This window comes from Odocoileus virginianus, chromosome 1, assembly GCF_023699985.2.
Source record: "Odocoileus virginianus isolate 20LAN1187 ecotype Illinois chromosome 1, Ovbor_1.2, whole genome shotgun sequence".
NCBI classification, from domain to species: Eukaryota; Metazoa; Chordata; class Mammalia; order Artiodactyla; family Cervidae; genus Odocoileus; species Odocoileus virginianus.
In genome coordinates this window covers 106,019,935-106,034,432 of record NC_069674.1, presented here as the reverse complement: position 1 = coordinate 106,034,432, position 14,498 = coordinate 106,019,935, and positions in this window count along the sequence as shown.

The following is a 14,498-nucleotide window of genomic DNA, read 5'->3' as shown; positions in this document are numbered from 1 at the left end:
CTGAGGTTATTGATATTTCTCCTGGCAATCTTGATTCCAGCTTATGCTTCATTGAGCCCAGCATTTCTCATGATGTACTTTGCATATAAGTTAAATAAGCAGGGTGACAATATATAGCCTTGATGTGCTCCTTTTCCTATTTAGAACCGGTCTGTTGTTCCATGTCGTTTTAACTGTTCCTTCCTGACCTGCGTACAGATTTCTCAGGAGGCAGGTCAGGTGGTCTGGCATTCCCATCTCTTTAAGAATTTTCCACAGTTTATTGTGATCCACACAGTCAAAAGCTTTGGCATAGTCAATAAAGCAGAAATAGATATTTTTCTAGAACTCTCTTGCTTTTTTGATGATCGAGTGGATGTTGGCAATTTGGTCTCTGGTTCCTCTGCCTTTTCTAAAACCAGCTTGAACATCTGGAAGTTCATGGTTCACGTATTGCTGAAGCCTGGCTTGGAGTATTTTAAGTGTTACTTTACTAGCATATGAGATGAGTGCAATTGTGCGGTCATTTGAGCATTCTTTGGATTGCCTTTCTTTGGGATTGGAATGAAAACTGACCTTTTCCAGTCCTGTGGACACTGCTGAGTTTTCCAAATTTGCTGCCATATTGAGTGCAGCACTTTCACAGCATCATCTTTCAGGATTTGAAATAGCTCAACTGGAGTTCCATCACCTCCACTAGCTTTGTTCATAGTGATACTCCCTAAGGCCCACTTGACTTCACATTCCAGGTGTCTGGCTCTAGGTGAGTGATCACACCATCATGATTATCTGGGTCATGAAGATCTTTTTTGTATAACTCTTCTGTGTATTCTTACCACCTCGTCTTAATATCTTCTGCTTCTGTTAGGTCCCTACCATTTCTGTCCTTTATTGTGCCCATCTTTGCATGAAATGTTCCCTTGGTATCTCTAATTTTCTTGAAGAGATCTCTAGTTTTTCCCATTCTACTGTTTTCCTCTATTTCTTTGCATTGATCCCTGAGGAAGGCTTTCTTATCTCTCCTTGCTATTCTTTGGAACTCTGCATTCAAACAGGTATATCTTTCCTTTTTTCCTTTGCTTTTCACTTCCGTTCTTTTCACAGCTATTTGTAAGGCCATTTTGCTTTTTTGCATTTCTTTTTCTTGGGGATGGTCTTGATTGCTGTCTCCTGTACAATGTCAAGAACCTCCATCCATAGTTCATCAGGCACTCTATCTATCAGATCTAGGCCAAAATTTGCCTGTTACTCCAGGTGTTTCTTGACTTCCTACTTTTGCATTCCAGTCCCCTATAATGAAAAGGACATTTTTTGGGGGTGTTAGTTCTAGAAGATCTTGTAGGTCTTCATAGAACTGTTCAGCTTCTTCAGCTTTACTGGTCAGAGCATAGACTTGGATTACTGTGATACTGAATGGTTTGCCTTGGAAACAAACAGTTCATTCTGTCATTTTTGAGATTGCATCCAAGTACTGCATTTCGGACTCTCATTGACTATGATGGCTACTCCATTTCTTCTAAAGGATTCCTGCCCAAAGTAGTAGATATAATGGTCATCTGAGTTAAATTCACCCACTCCAGTCCATCTTAACTCGCTGATTCCTAGAATGTTGATGTTCACTCCTGTCATCTCCTGTTTGACCACTTCCAGTTTGCCTTGATTCATGGACCTAACATACCAGGTTCCTATGCAATATTGCTCTTTACAGCATCAAACCCTGTTTCCATTACCAGTCACATTGACAACTGGGTGTTGTTTTTGCTTTGGCTCCATCCCTTCATTCTTTCTGGAGTTATTTCTCCACTGATCTCCAGTAGCATATTGGGCACCTACCAACCTTGGGAGTTCATCTTTCAGTGTCCTATCTTTTTCCCTTTTCATACTGTTCATGGGGTTCTCAAGGCAAGAATACTGAAGTGGTTTGCCATTCCCTTCTCCAGTGGACCACATTCTGTCAGACTGCTCCACCATGACCTGACCGTCTTGGGTGACCCCACACAGCATGGCTTAGTTTCATTGAGTTAGACAAGGCTGTGGTCCATGTGATCAGATTGGCTAGTTTTCTGTGATTGTGGTTTTAGTGTGTCTGCCCTCTGATCCCCTCTCTCAGTGCCTACCGTCTTACTTGGGTTTCTCTTACCTTGGATGTGGGGTCTCTCTTCACGGTTGCTCCTTACCTCTGATGCAGGGTAGCTCCTCTCGGCCGCGCTCACGCGCCATCGCAGCCACCGCCCATTAAATACCTTAGTGATCTTTTAAAAATTATATACATTTCTTGAGTAAAATTCTTGGATTAAGGATTTTTCAGGCTTCTGGCATGTGCTCTATTATAAATTGCCCTCTGAAACAGTGACACCCTGTGTAAAATTCCCACATGCACTGAATCAAGGTGTCTGTTTACCTGTACCAGCTGAACAGATATGCAGGTTTTGTTAGCATTCTTTTGCATCCATTCATTCAAAAAGACCCATGGTGGATTCATGTCAATGTATGGCAAAACCAATACAATATTGTAAAGTAAAAATAAATAAAACTGAAAAAAAAAAACCAAAAACTATCAGATGCCAGGCAGTTCTAGGTGCTGAAAATAGACCAGTGAACAACACAGTTCTCATGGAGATTACTTTCATGTTCTAATGTTTTGAGAACAATACAATGTAATACAATGTAATACAATACAACAATACAATACAATGGTGGACTGGGAAGACCCAGAGGGATGGGGTGGAGAGGGAGGTGGGAGGGGGGACTGGGATGGGGAATACATGTAAATCCATGGCTAATTCATTTCAATGTATGACAAAAACTACTGTAATGATGTAAAGTAATTAGCCTCCAACTAATAAAAATAAATGGAAAAAAAAATACAATGTAAGAAATGAAATTTGAAATTTTTAGTAGGTGAATTTAGGCAATTTATATATTCTTTTAATTTTTATTCTTGGTCTGCCTGCTATTTTTATGCTCTTTTAGAAGCTTTATTTCTCCAACTTCTAATTTTTGCCTTTGAGATTTATCTTTTATTATAATTTGGGTATTAAATCTTTTGTCCTAATTTTTTGTTGTATCTTTTAAGATCTTTAAGCATTTCACCGTATTTCTTACTATCTATGTCCCTTTGCATTCAACATAACAAGACTATAACATTGGATTTCTGTAGAAAATTTGGGCTAGGGTGTCACTTGGCAGTTGTTTCTACGTTATACTAGAAGCATTCTTTCTCTCAGCTTTTTGTGATTTGCAGTGTGTTTCTGAGGCATTTGGGTAGGAAGTTTCCTGAAACTTAGACTTGAAATTTCTTTGTGTCTCTACAGTATGAATATTCTCTTGACTGAATATGGTAATGTTGGGTTGAATTCTTTGCTTCCAAGTGTTTTGTGTGTCACTGTCCTGATCCATTATTTTTGAGAAGTAAACATTACCTGTATTTTTAAATACCATTGAAAGATACATTTCCTTTGTAGAAATACACACATTTTGCCAACAGATGTAACTCATTTGTATATCAATGCTTAAAAATATTGGTAGGTAGAGTATCTGCATTTTTAGTATCAGGGATTTTTAAATGTTTTTCTTATTCATCTGATTATGGTTCTTTGATGTGTATTCTTTGGGAAATTCTATTCCAACTTACTGTATTTGCCATCCTTTTGAAATTCTAATTCATTTTCTCACTTTCAAAATACTTATCCAGTCTACCTCCATGTCAACCAGTTGATAAGGTGGAGTACTTTTAAAGGGCATGGACTTGAACCAGAGGGACATGTTGTTAGACTCTGAGTCTGTCATTGACTGGTTGGGACTATAGCCCCCCAACGGTTCAGTCTTGGTTGTGAAATGAGAGTAGTCTGTACCTATCTTGTTGGAGAATGAGAATCCTGTGGTATAATACAGGCTTACAAAGCCCGATTGCTCAATAATTGTGTATCCTCCTCTTTCTGGCTTGATTCTGCCTTCATTGCTTTGACAGATTATTTTCTTTTCAATTGTTTCATGTGGTTGTTCATTCTATCTTATTCTTAATTCTACCTTAATCCAGTTTGGTATTGCACAAAACCAGATATATGGATCAATGGAACAGAATAGAGAGCCAAGAAATAAACCCACACACCTATGGTCAATTAATCTGTGTCAAAGGAGACAAGAATATACAATGGACAAAAGAAAAGCCTCTTCAGCAAGTGGTGCTGGGAAGGTTGGACAGTCACATATAAATCAATGAAGTGAGAACACACTGTCACATCATACAGCGAAATAAAATGGCTTTAAGAAAAATGTAAGACACGACATCTTAAAACTAGAAGAGAACATAGGCAAAACATTCTCTAACATAAATCTTGTCAGTATTTTCTTAGTTCAGTCTCCCAAATAGAAATAAAAATAAATAGGACCCAAGCAAACTTACAAGCGTTTGCATAGCAGAGGAAACCATAAAAGAAAAGGACAACCTATAAAATGGGAGAAAATATTTGCAAATGAATCAATCAACAAGGAATTAAACTTCAAAATATACAAACAGTTTATACAGCTCAATTAAAAAAAAAAAACCTTGGAAGATCTAAATAGGCATTTCTCTAAAGACATACGGATTGCTGACAGGCACATGAAAAATGCTCACCATCACTAATTATTAGAGAAATGAAATGAAAATGAAAATGAGGCATCACCTCACACTGAACAGAATGGCCATCATCAAAAAGTCTACCAATAGGGTGTGGTCCTAAGATGGCGGAGGAGTAGGACAGGGAGACCACTTTCTCCCCCACAAATTCATTGAAAGATCATTTGAACGCTGAGCAAATACCACAAAACAACTTGAACGCTGGTGGAAAACACCAGGCACCCAGAAAGGCAGCCTATTGTCTTTGAAAGGTGGTAGGACAAAATATAAAAGATACAAAGAGAGACAAAGGAGTTAGGGACAGAGACCTGTCCCAGGGAGGGAGTCGTGAAGGAGGAGAAGTTTCCAAACACCAGGAAACCCTCTCACTGGCAGGTCTGTGGGGAGTTTTGGAATCTCAGAGGGCAACATAACTGGGAGGAAAAAAATAAAAGCCACAGATTATGTGCCTAACTGCAACCACCAGCGGAGAAGTAGCCCAGACAGATGCTCGTGTCCGCCACCAGCAAGCGGGGGCTGAACAGGGAGCACGGGCTGCACTGCTTAGGGTGAGGACCTGGCCTGGATGCCCTGAGGAAAATCTGAGGGAGCTAATGTGGGATAGCAACCCAAACCGTGGGACAGCCAGAGAGGGGAAAAAAAGTGAGAGAGAACTTTCCCATGAAAAGCTCTAATCTAAGGCACTGCCAGCCCGCTCACAGAACAAACGACTGACCGAATACCAGAGAAGAGCTAGCCTGCAGCGGACCAGCCCATCCCCCACCGGAGGCAGGGAGGCAGGCAGGCGACAGCCAGAGCCGGAAGGCAAGGGGCAATCTCGGCCCCAGAGATGGCATCCTCCACCAAACTGTGAGCAGGCTCCCAGTTCTAAGCAAGTCTTCCTGGGATCCTGGACGGCTGACATCCACCAGGAGGGCCACAGTCAGAGATGAGCTCCCCAGAGGAGACACAGGGCACCCATGAGACGGCGCTCCTGCTGCGCACCCAGGGAAACTGACCAACTGGGACCAGGGGGGTGATAAGATGCACCACCCACCTGTGACCGTGCGCTTGACAAGGACCTGGTGGCCTGAGCCGCTCAGACCTGGGAAGGGCACAAAACGCAGGCCCAACCGAGTCTGTGCTTTTGTGGAGTACCCGAGAACCTGAACCTGAGCGGCTTAGCCCTGGGAAGCGCACGCAACCAGGGCCCGCTTTGGACAGTTCCCCTGCAGAGCAGCCTGGAGTTTGGTGTGAGCAGGGGCAAACCCAGTGTGGCCCAGACACTGCGCGCACTCCCCACACATGCCAGTGATATTTATTTACAGTGTTCTTCCCTCCCCACAGCACAGCTGAACAAGTGAGCCTAAATAAGTGACCACCTTCACCCCCTTGTCTCAGGGCGGAAGTTAGACCCTGAAGAGACTTGGAAACAGAGGAAGCCAAAATAAACAGACAAGAGGGAACCGCTTTGGAAGTGACAGGTGCAACAGATTAAAACCCTAAAGTTAGCATTGACTACATTGGAAGGGGCCCTACAGAGCTTGAGAAGAAGAATAAGCTGGAACAAGGAACTATCTGAAACTGAACTGACCCCACACTGCCCTCAATAGCTCCAGAGAAATTCCTAGATATATTTTACTGTTATCATTTTTTATTTTAAAAAGTTTTTTTTTTAATTTTTAAGTTCTTTTACTCCTTTAATTTTCATTTTAAAACCTACTAGTATCTTACAAAAAAAAAAAGACCCTATTATTAAAGCAAATTTAGTATATATATATTTTTATAATTTTTGTGATTTTTTTAAATATTGTATTTTTGAGAGTCTAACCTCTACTCTAGATTTTTAATCTTTGCTTTTTGGTATTTGTTATCAATTTTGTACCTTTAAGAATCCAATCTTCAGTACCCATTTTTACTTAGTGTGATCACTGGCTTGATTGCGCTCTCCTTTTTTGACTCTGCTCTTTCTCCCCCAGGTCACCTCTATCTCCTCCCTCCCCCTTCTCTTCTCTACTTAACCTTGTGAATCTCTCTGGGTGTTCCAGGCTGTGGAGAACACTTAGGGAACTGATCACTGGCTAGATTGGTCTTTCTTCTTTTGACTCCCCCCTCCTCTTCTCCTGGTCATCTCTATCTCCCTCCTCCCTCTTGGTCACCTCTATCTCCCTCCTCCCTCTTCTCTTCTCCATGTAACTCTGTGAACCTCTCTGGGTGTCCCTCACTGTGGAGAATCTTTTCACCATTAACCTAGATGTTTTATCATCGGTGCTGTATGGATGGAGAAGTCTTGAGGCTACTGTAAGAATAAGACTGAAAGCCAGAGGCAGGAGGCTTAAATCCAAAACTTGAGAACACCAGAAAACTCCTGACTCCAGGGAACATTAATCAACAAAAGCTCATCCAAAAGCCTCTGTACCTACACTGAACCAAGTTCCACCCTAAAGCCAACAAGTTTCAGAGCAAGACATACCATGCAAATTCTCCAGCAATGCAGGAACATAGCCCTGAGCATTAAAATACAGGCAGCCAAAAGTCACATCAAACCCACAGACACCTCAAAACTCACTACTGGACATTTCATTGCATTCCAGAGAGAAGAGATCCAGCTCTACCCACCAGAACACCAACGCAAGCTTCCCTAACCAGGAAACCTTGACAAGCCACTCATCCACCTCACCCACAGGGAGGAACCTCCACAATAAAGAGGGACCACAAACTTCCAGCATACAGAAGGCCACCCCAAACACAGCAATCTAAACAAGATGAAAAGGCAGAGAAATATTCAGCAGGTAAAGGAATATGATAAAAGCCCACCAAACCAAACAAAAGAGGAGGAGATAGGGAGTCTACCTGAAAAAGAATTCAGAAAAATGGTAGTAAAAATGATCCAAAATCTTGAAAACAAAATGGAGTTACAGGTAAATAGTCTGGAGACAAGGATTGAGAGGGTGCAAGAAAAGTTTAACAAGGACCTAGAAGAAATAAAAAAGAGTCAATCAATAATGAATAATGCAATAACTGAGATCAAAAGCACTCTGGAGGGAACCAACAGTAGAATAACTGAGGCAGAAGATAGGATAAGTGAGGTGGAAGATAGAATGGTGGATATAAGTGAAGCAGAGAGGAAAAAAGAAAAAATAATTTTAAAAAATGAGGACAAACTCAGAGACCTCTGGGGCAATGTTAAACACCCCAACATTCAAATCATAGGAGAACCAGAAGAAGAAGACAAAAAGAAAGATCATGAGAAAATACTTGAGGAGACAATAGTTGAAAACTTCCCTAATATTAGGAAGGAAATAGCCACCCAAGTCCTAGAAACCCAGAGTCCCAAACAGGATAAACCCAAGGTGAAACATCTCAAGACACATATTAATCAAATTAACAAAGATCAAACACAAAGAACAAATGTTAAAAGCAGCAAGGGACAAAAACAACAAATAACACACAATGGGATTCCCATAAGGGTAACAGCTGATCTTTCAATAGAAACTCTTCAGGTCAGAAGGGAATGGCAGGGCATACTTAAAATGATGAAAGAGAAAAATCTACAACCCAGATTACTATACCCAGCAAGGATCTCATTCAAATATGAAGGAGAAATCAAAAGCTTTACAGACAAGCAAAAGCTCAGAGAATTCAGCACCACCAAACCAGCTCTTCAACAAAGGCTAAAGGATTTTCTCTAGACAGGAAACACAGAAAAGGTGTGTAAACTTGAACCCAAAACAACAAAGTAAATGGCAACGGGATCATACTTACTAATTACCTTACGTTAAATGTAAATGGGTTGAAGGACCAAAGACAAAAGACTGGCTGAAGGGATACAAAATCAAGACCCCTATATATGCTGTCTGCAAGAGACCCACCTCAAACCTAGGGACACATACAGACTGAAAGTGAAGGGCTGGAAAAAGATCTCTCATGCAAATGGAGACCAAAAGAAAGCAGAAGTAGCAATACTTATATCAGATAAAATAGACTTTGAAATAAAGGCTCACACTGTTTGCAGATGGCATGATCCTCTATATAGAAAATCCTAAAGACACCACCAGAAAATTACTAGAGCTAATCAAAGAATATAGTAAAGTTGCAGGATATAAGATTAATACACAGAAATCCCTTACATTCCTATACACTAACAATGAGAAAATTGAAAGAGAAATTAAGGAAACAATTCCATTTACCATTGCAATGAAAAGAATAAAATACTTAGGAATAAATCTACCTAAACAAACAAAAGACCTATACATAGAAAACTATAAAACACTGATGAAAGAAATCAAAGATGACACAAATAGATGGAGAAATATACCATGTTCTTGAATCAGAAGAATCAATATAGTGAAAATGAGTATACTACCCAAAGCATTCAAGCTACCAACGGTATTTTTCAGAGAATTAGAACAAATAATTTCACAATTTGTATGGAAATACAAAAAACCTTGAATAGCCAAAGCAATCTTGAGAAAGAAGAATGGAACTGGAGGAATCAACCTGCCTGACTTCAGGCTCTACTACAAAGCCACAGTCATCAAGACAGTATGGTACTGGCACAAAGACAGAAATATAGATCAATGGAAGAAAATAGAAAGCCCAGAGATAAATCCACGCACCTATGGACACCTTATCTTTGACAAAGGAGGCAAGAATATACAATGGAGAAAAGACAATCTCTTTACCAAGTGGTGCTGGGAAAACTGGTCAACCACTTGTAAAAGAATGAAACAAACACTTTCTAACACCATACACAAAAATAGATTCAAAATGGATTAAAGATGTAAATGTAAGACCAGAAACTATGAAACTCCTAGAGGAAAACATAGGCAAAACACTCTCTGATGTAAATCATAGCTAGGTCCTCTGTGACCCACCTCCCAGAGTAATGGAAATAAAAGCAAGAATAAACAAATGGGACACAATTAAACTTAAAAGCTTTTGCACAGTGAAGGAAACTATAAGCAAGGTGAAAAGACAGCCTTCAGAATGGGAGAAAATAATAGCAAATGAAGAAACTGACAAAGAATTAACCTGAAAAATATGCAAGCAACACTTTCAGCTCAATTCCAGATACATAAACGACCCAATCAAAAAAATGGGCCAAAAGACTAAACAGACATTTCTTCAAAGAAGACATACAGATGGCTAACAAACACATGAAAAGATTCTCAACATCACTCATTATCAGAGAAATGCAAATCAAAACCACAGTGAGGTACCATCTCACGCTGGTCAGAATGGCTGCTATCAAAAAGACTACAAACAATAAATGCTGGGGAGGGTGCAGAGAAAAAGGAACCCTCTTACACTGTTGGTGGGAATGCAAACTAGTACAGCTACTATGGAGAACAGTGTGGAGATTCCTCAAAAAACTGGAAATAGAACTGCCATATGACCCAGCAATCCCACTCCTGGGCCTACACACTGAGGAAACCAGAATTGAAAGAGACACGTTTACCCCAGTGTTCATTGCAGCACTGTTTACAATAGCCAGGACATGGAAGCAACCTAGATGTCCATCGGCAGATGAATGGATAAGAAAGCTGTGGTACATATACACCATGGAATATTACTCAGCTATTAAAAAGAATGCATTTGAATCAGTTCTAATGAAGTGGATGAAACTGGAGGCTATTATACAGAGAGGAGTCAGTCAGAAAGAAAAACAGCAAAATAGTATATGGAATTTAGAAAGATGGTAATGATGACCTTATATATGAGACAGGAAAATAGACAGAGATGTAAAGAACAGCCTTTTGGACTCTGTGGGAGAAGGTGAGGGTGGAATGATTTGAGAGAATAGCACTGAAACATGTATATTATCATATGGAAATAGATGGCCAGTCTAGGTGCAATGCATGAGACAGGGTGCTCGGGGCTGGTGCACTGGGATGACCCTGAGGGATGGGATGGGGAGGGAGGTGGGGGGGAGGGTCAGGATGGGGACACATGTACACCGATGGCTGATTCATGTGAATATATGGTAAAAACGCCACAATATTGTAAAGTAATTAGCCTCCAATTAAAATTTTTTTTAAAGTGTACCAATAAACAATGCTAGAGAAGGAGGAAAAGGAGCCCTCCTACACTGTTGCTGGGAATGTAGATTGGTGCAGCCACTGTGGAGAACAGTATGAAGGTTCCTTAAAAAAATTAAAATAGAGCTAATATATCCAGCAATCCACTTCTAAGCATATATCCAGAAAAAAATAAAAACTTAATTTGAAGACATTCATGCACACCAGTGTTCACTGCAGCACTCGTCACAATGCAAGGACACGGAAACAACCTGAATGTCCGCTGATGGAGGGATGAGAAAGATATGGTATATATACACAGGGGAATCGGACTATTGCTTAGCCATAAAAGAGAGAAGTAATGCCATTTGCAGCAACATGGATGTACCCAAAGAAGTCAGAAAAATATAATACCACTTATATGTGGAATATAAGCTGATGACACAAATTAACTTATTTAAAAAAGAGAAACGGAATCAGAGACTTAGAAAAGCTTACGGTTACCAAAGAGAAAGAAGAATGAGGGATAAATTTGGCTTCTGGGATTGACTTTAACGCACTACTATAAGTAAAATAGATAAATGACAAGGACCTACTGTATAGCAGAGAGAACAGTACTCAATATTTTGTAATAATCTAAAAGCAAATAAACTCTAGAAAATAATATATACTTTATATATATTCAGTTATATATATATATATATATCTGTATATGTTGAAGTATTGGTGTTTCAAGAAAATTATATATATCTATGTATATATAAAACAGTCACTATGCTGTACATCTGAAGCAAACACAGCATTGCATTTTGTTGGTGTTAAAGTAACTGCAGTTTTACATTGTTGAACTTGGCTATTTGATTTTGGAATACATTCTTAAATATGGTTATGTTATACATCGTTTTAATGTGCATTTTACACTTCATTTTTTTCCTACTGACTTATTACCTGCTGTTATTTTATATTAGACTATAGAAATGATATTAGAAAAAAAGCAAACTTGAGCCATTTTTTCATTTGAGTTCAAAATGGGTGGTAAGTAGTGGAGACAACTCGCAATATCAGCAACACATCTGGCCCAGGAACTGCTAATGACCGTAGAGTGCAGTGGTGGTTCCAGAAGTTATGCAAGGGAGATGGGAGCCTTGAAGATGAGGAGCAGAGTGGCCTGCCATCGGAAGTTGACAATGACCAAGTGAGAGCCATCATGAAAGCTTATCCTCTTATAACTACATGAGAAGTTGCCGAAGAACTCAATGTCAGCCATTCTACAGTCATTTGTCATTTGAAGCAAATTGGAAAAGTGATAAAGCTTGACAAGTGGGTGCGTCCTGAGCTGACTGAAAATAAAAAAGAAAAAATCATCATTTTTAAGTGTCATCTGCACTTATTCTACACAACAACAATGAACTATTTCTTGATACGATTGTGATGTGTGACACAAAGTGAATTTTATATGACAACCAGTGGTGACCAGCTCAGTGGTTGCACAAGAAGCTCCAAACCATTTCTCAAAGCCAAACTTGCACCAAAAGAGTCATGGCCAATGTTTGGTGGTCTGCCGCCCATCTGATTCACCGCAGCTTTCTGAATCTTGTTGAAACTACTACATCTGAGAACTATGCTCAGCAAATCAATGAGATGCACTGAAAACTGCAATGCCTACAGCTGGCACTGGTCAACAGAATGGGCCCAATTCTTTTCCACGACAACACCTGACTGTAGGTCATACAACCAATGCTTCAAAAATCGAACGAATTGGGCTACAAAGTTTTGGGTCATCTGCCATTATTCACCTGACTTCTCACCAACCAACTACCACTTCTTCAAGCATCTCAACAATTATTTTTTGCAGGGAAAACACTTCCAGCAAGTGGCAGGAAGTGCTTTCCAAGAGTTTGTTGAATCCTGAAGCATGGATTTTTATGCTACAGAAATAAACTTATTTCTCATTGGCAAAAATGTGTTGATTATAATGGTTCCTATTTTGATTAATAAGGATGTGTTTAAGCCTAGTTATAATGATTTAAAATTCATGGTCTGAAACCGCAATTAATTTTGTACCAACCTAATAAATCCACTGTACTTCAATAGAAAAAAAAAGATTAACATAGTGCAAAAAAAATAATAATAAATCGAATCAGAAGCTCAGCCACTGGCCCCATTGAAATCTGATGAATATTTATTCCACAGTCGCCTATGACTAGCGGGCTGCCATGCTGGACAGGGTTGGTCCAGGTTCTGTGTCATCAGCCCCATACTTGTAACCACTGTAAGCAATTCTTTTAAAGCTCTGTGTTCTATATATGTAGTCAGCCTTTTGATGTAGGAAACAATTTCTGTACCATTAAAGCTATCGTGAAGAATACGGCTTTGGGAACTGGTGAACTTCATCCAGTGCTGGCTTCTGTGCAAACAGCTTCTCATCATGTTACCACAGTGTTGCTGCACATTTGCCAATGATCTTTAAACTCTCTCAGGCTTCATCTGCAGGCATTTTGCTGCAGCCCAGGCTCCTGTCATCCAAAACCAAGTGGTATAAATTATAGGATAGAGATTACTGTCAGAGGAAAAATTTTTATCTGTAAGTAATTTAGAAATACTTAATATAAAAGAAACAAAGACATTATATAAAAATAGAAATGCTTAAAAATAACAGTGCCTTTATGGACATAAATTTTAATTCAGAAGTGTCTCTAGGACTTCCCTGCTGGTCCAGGAGTTAAGGATTCAGCTAACAATGCAGAGGACATGGGTGCAGTCTCTGGTACAGGTAGATTCCACATGCTTCTAGGCAGCTAAGCCTGCACGCTGCAACCACTGAGCCAGTGCTCTGCAACGAGGATGCTCACACACCACACCCAGAGAGCAGTGCCTGCTCGCCACGACTCAACAAGGATGCTCACGCACCCCACCCAGAGAGCGGCTCCTGCTCACCACGACTGAACAAGGATGCTCACGCACCACACCCAGAGAGCAGTGCCTGCTCGCCACGACTGAACAAGGATGCTCACGCACCCCACCCAGAGAGCGGCTCCTGCTCACCACGACTCAACGAGGATGCTCACGCACCACATCCAGAGAGCAGCTCCTGCTCACCACTACTGGAGAAGCCAAAGTAAATAAATAATAAATGATTTAAAAGGCGTCTCTAAAATGGTTGATACTGAAGTTTGGAACTCACAAAGTAGTGCATATTTAATATTGCATTTTAAATTATTGTATCACGTTCTCATGTTCTCTTTAGTACTTGGGGTAGGTTACCCTTTGAATATTGATGTTATGTTTCACATTGTCACTCCTTTAGAATAAATGACAAATTGTTAATCAGCATTGATTAAACATCTGACTATGTGATATATGATTGATATTCATTTTAAATATATGCATATTCCATTTAAATTAAGGTAAAAACAAAACTAATAAATACATGTGTGTATAGTTGTACATATATATTTATGTACTTTAAAAATATCTATATAAAATGTAAGTGAAAATGTAGTAATACAGATAAAGGACATAGGTCAGAAATGAGATATAAAATCTCCAAGTCTCAGAGAAAAAAAATAAAGCAAGGAAAACCTGATCAATCCAAAGAAAAAAGAAAAAGACTTTAAAAGGGAATAAGGGGGGGGAAAGGGATAGAAAATTTAAAATAAGATGCCAGAAAAAAAGACTAAACACTTCAGGTTCATAGTGCATGTGAAGAATTCCTTGATTAATAAACAAAGCCTCATAGGTTAGGTAAAAAGGCAAAGTTCAATGATATTTTTATAAATGAAACAGGAACTCTGACAATAAAGGTTTGGAGAGAGATGCAGAAGGAGCGTGCAGACACCAATGGAAGCAGCCCCTTAATCCCAACCAGAGGGGAATCAGGCTCAAAAGCGAAAAACTCC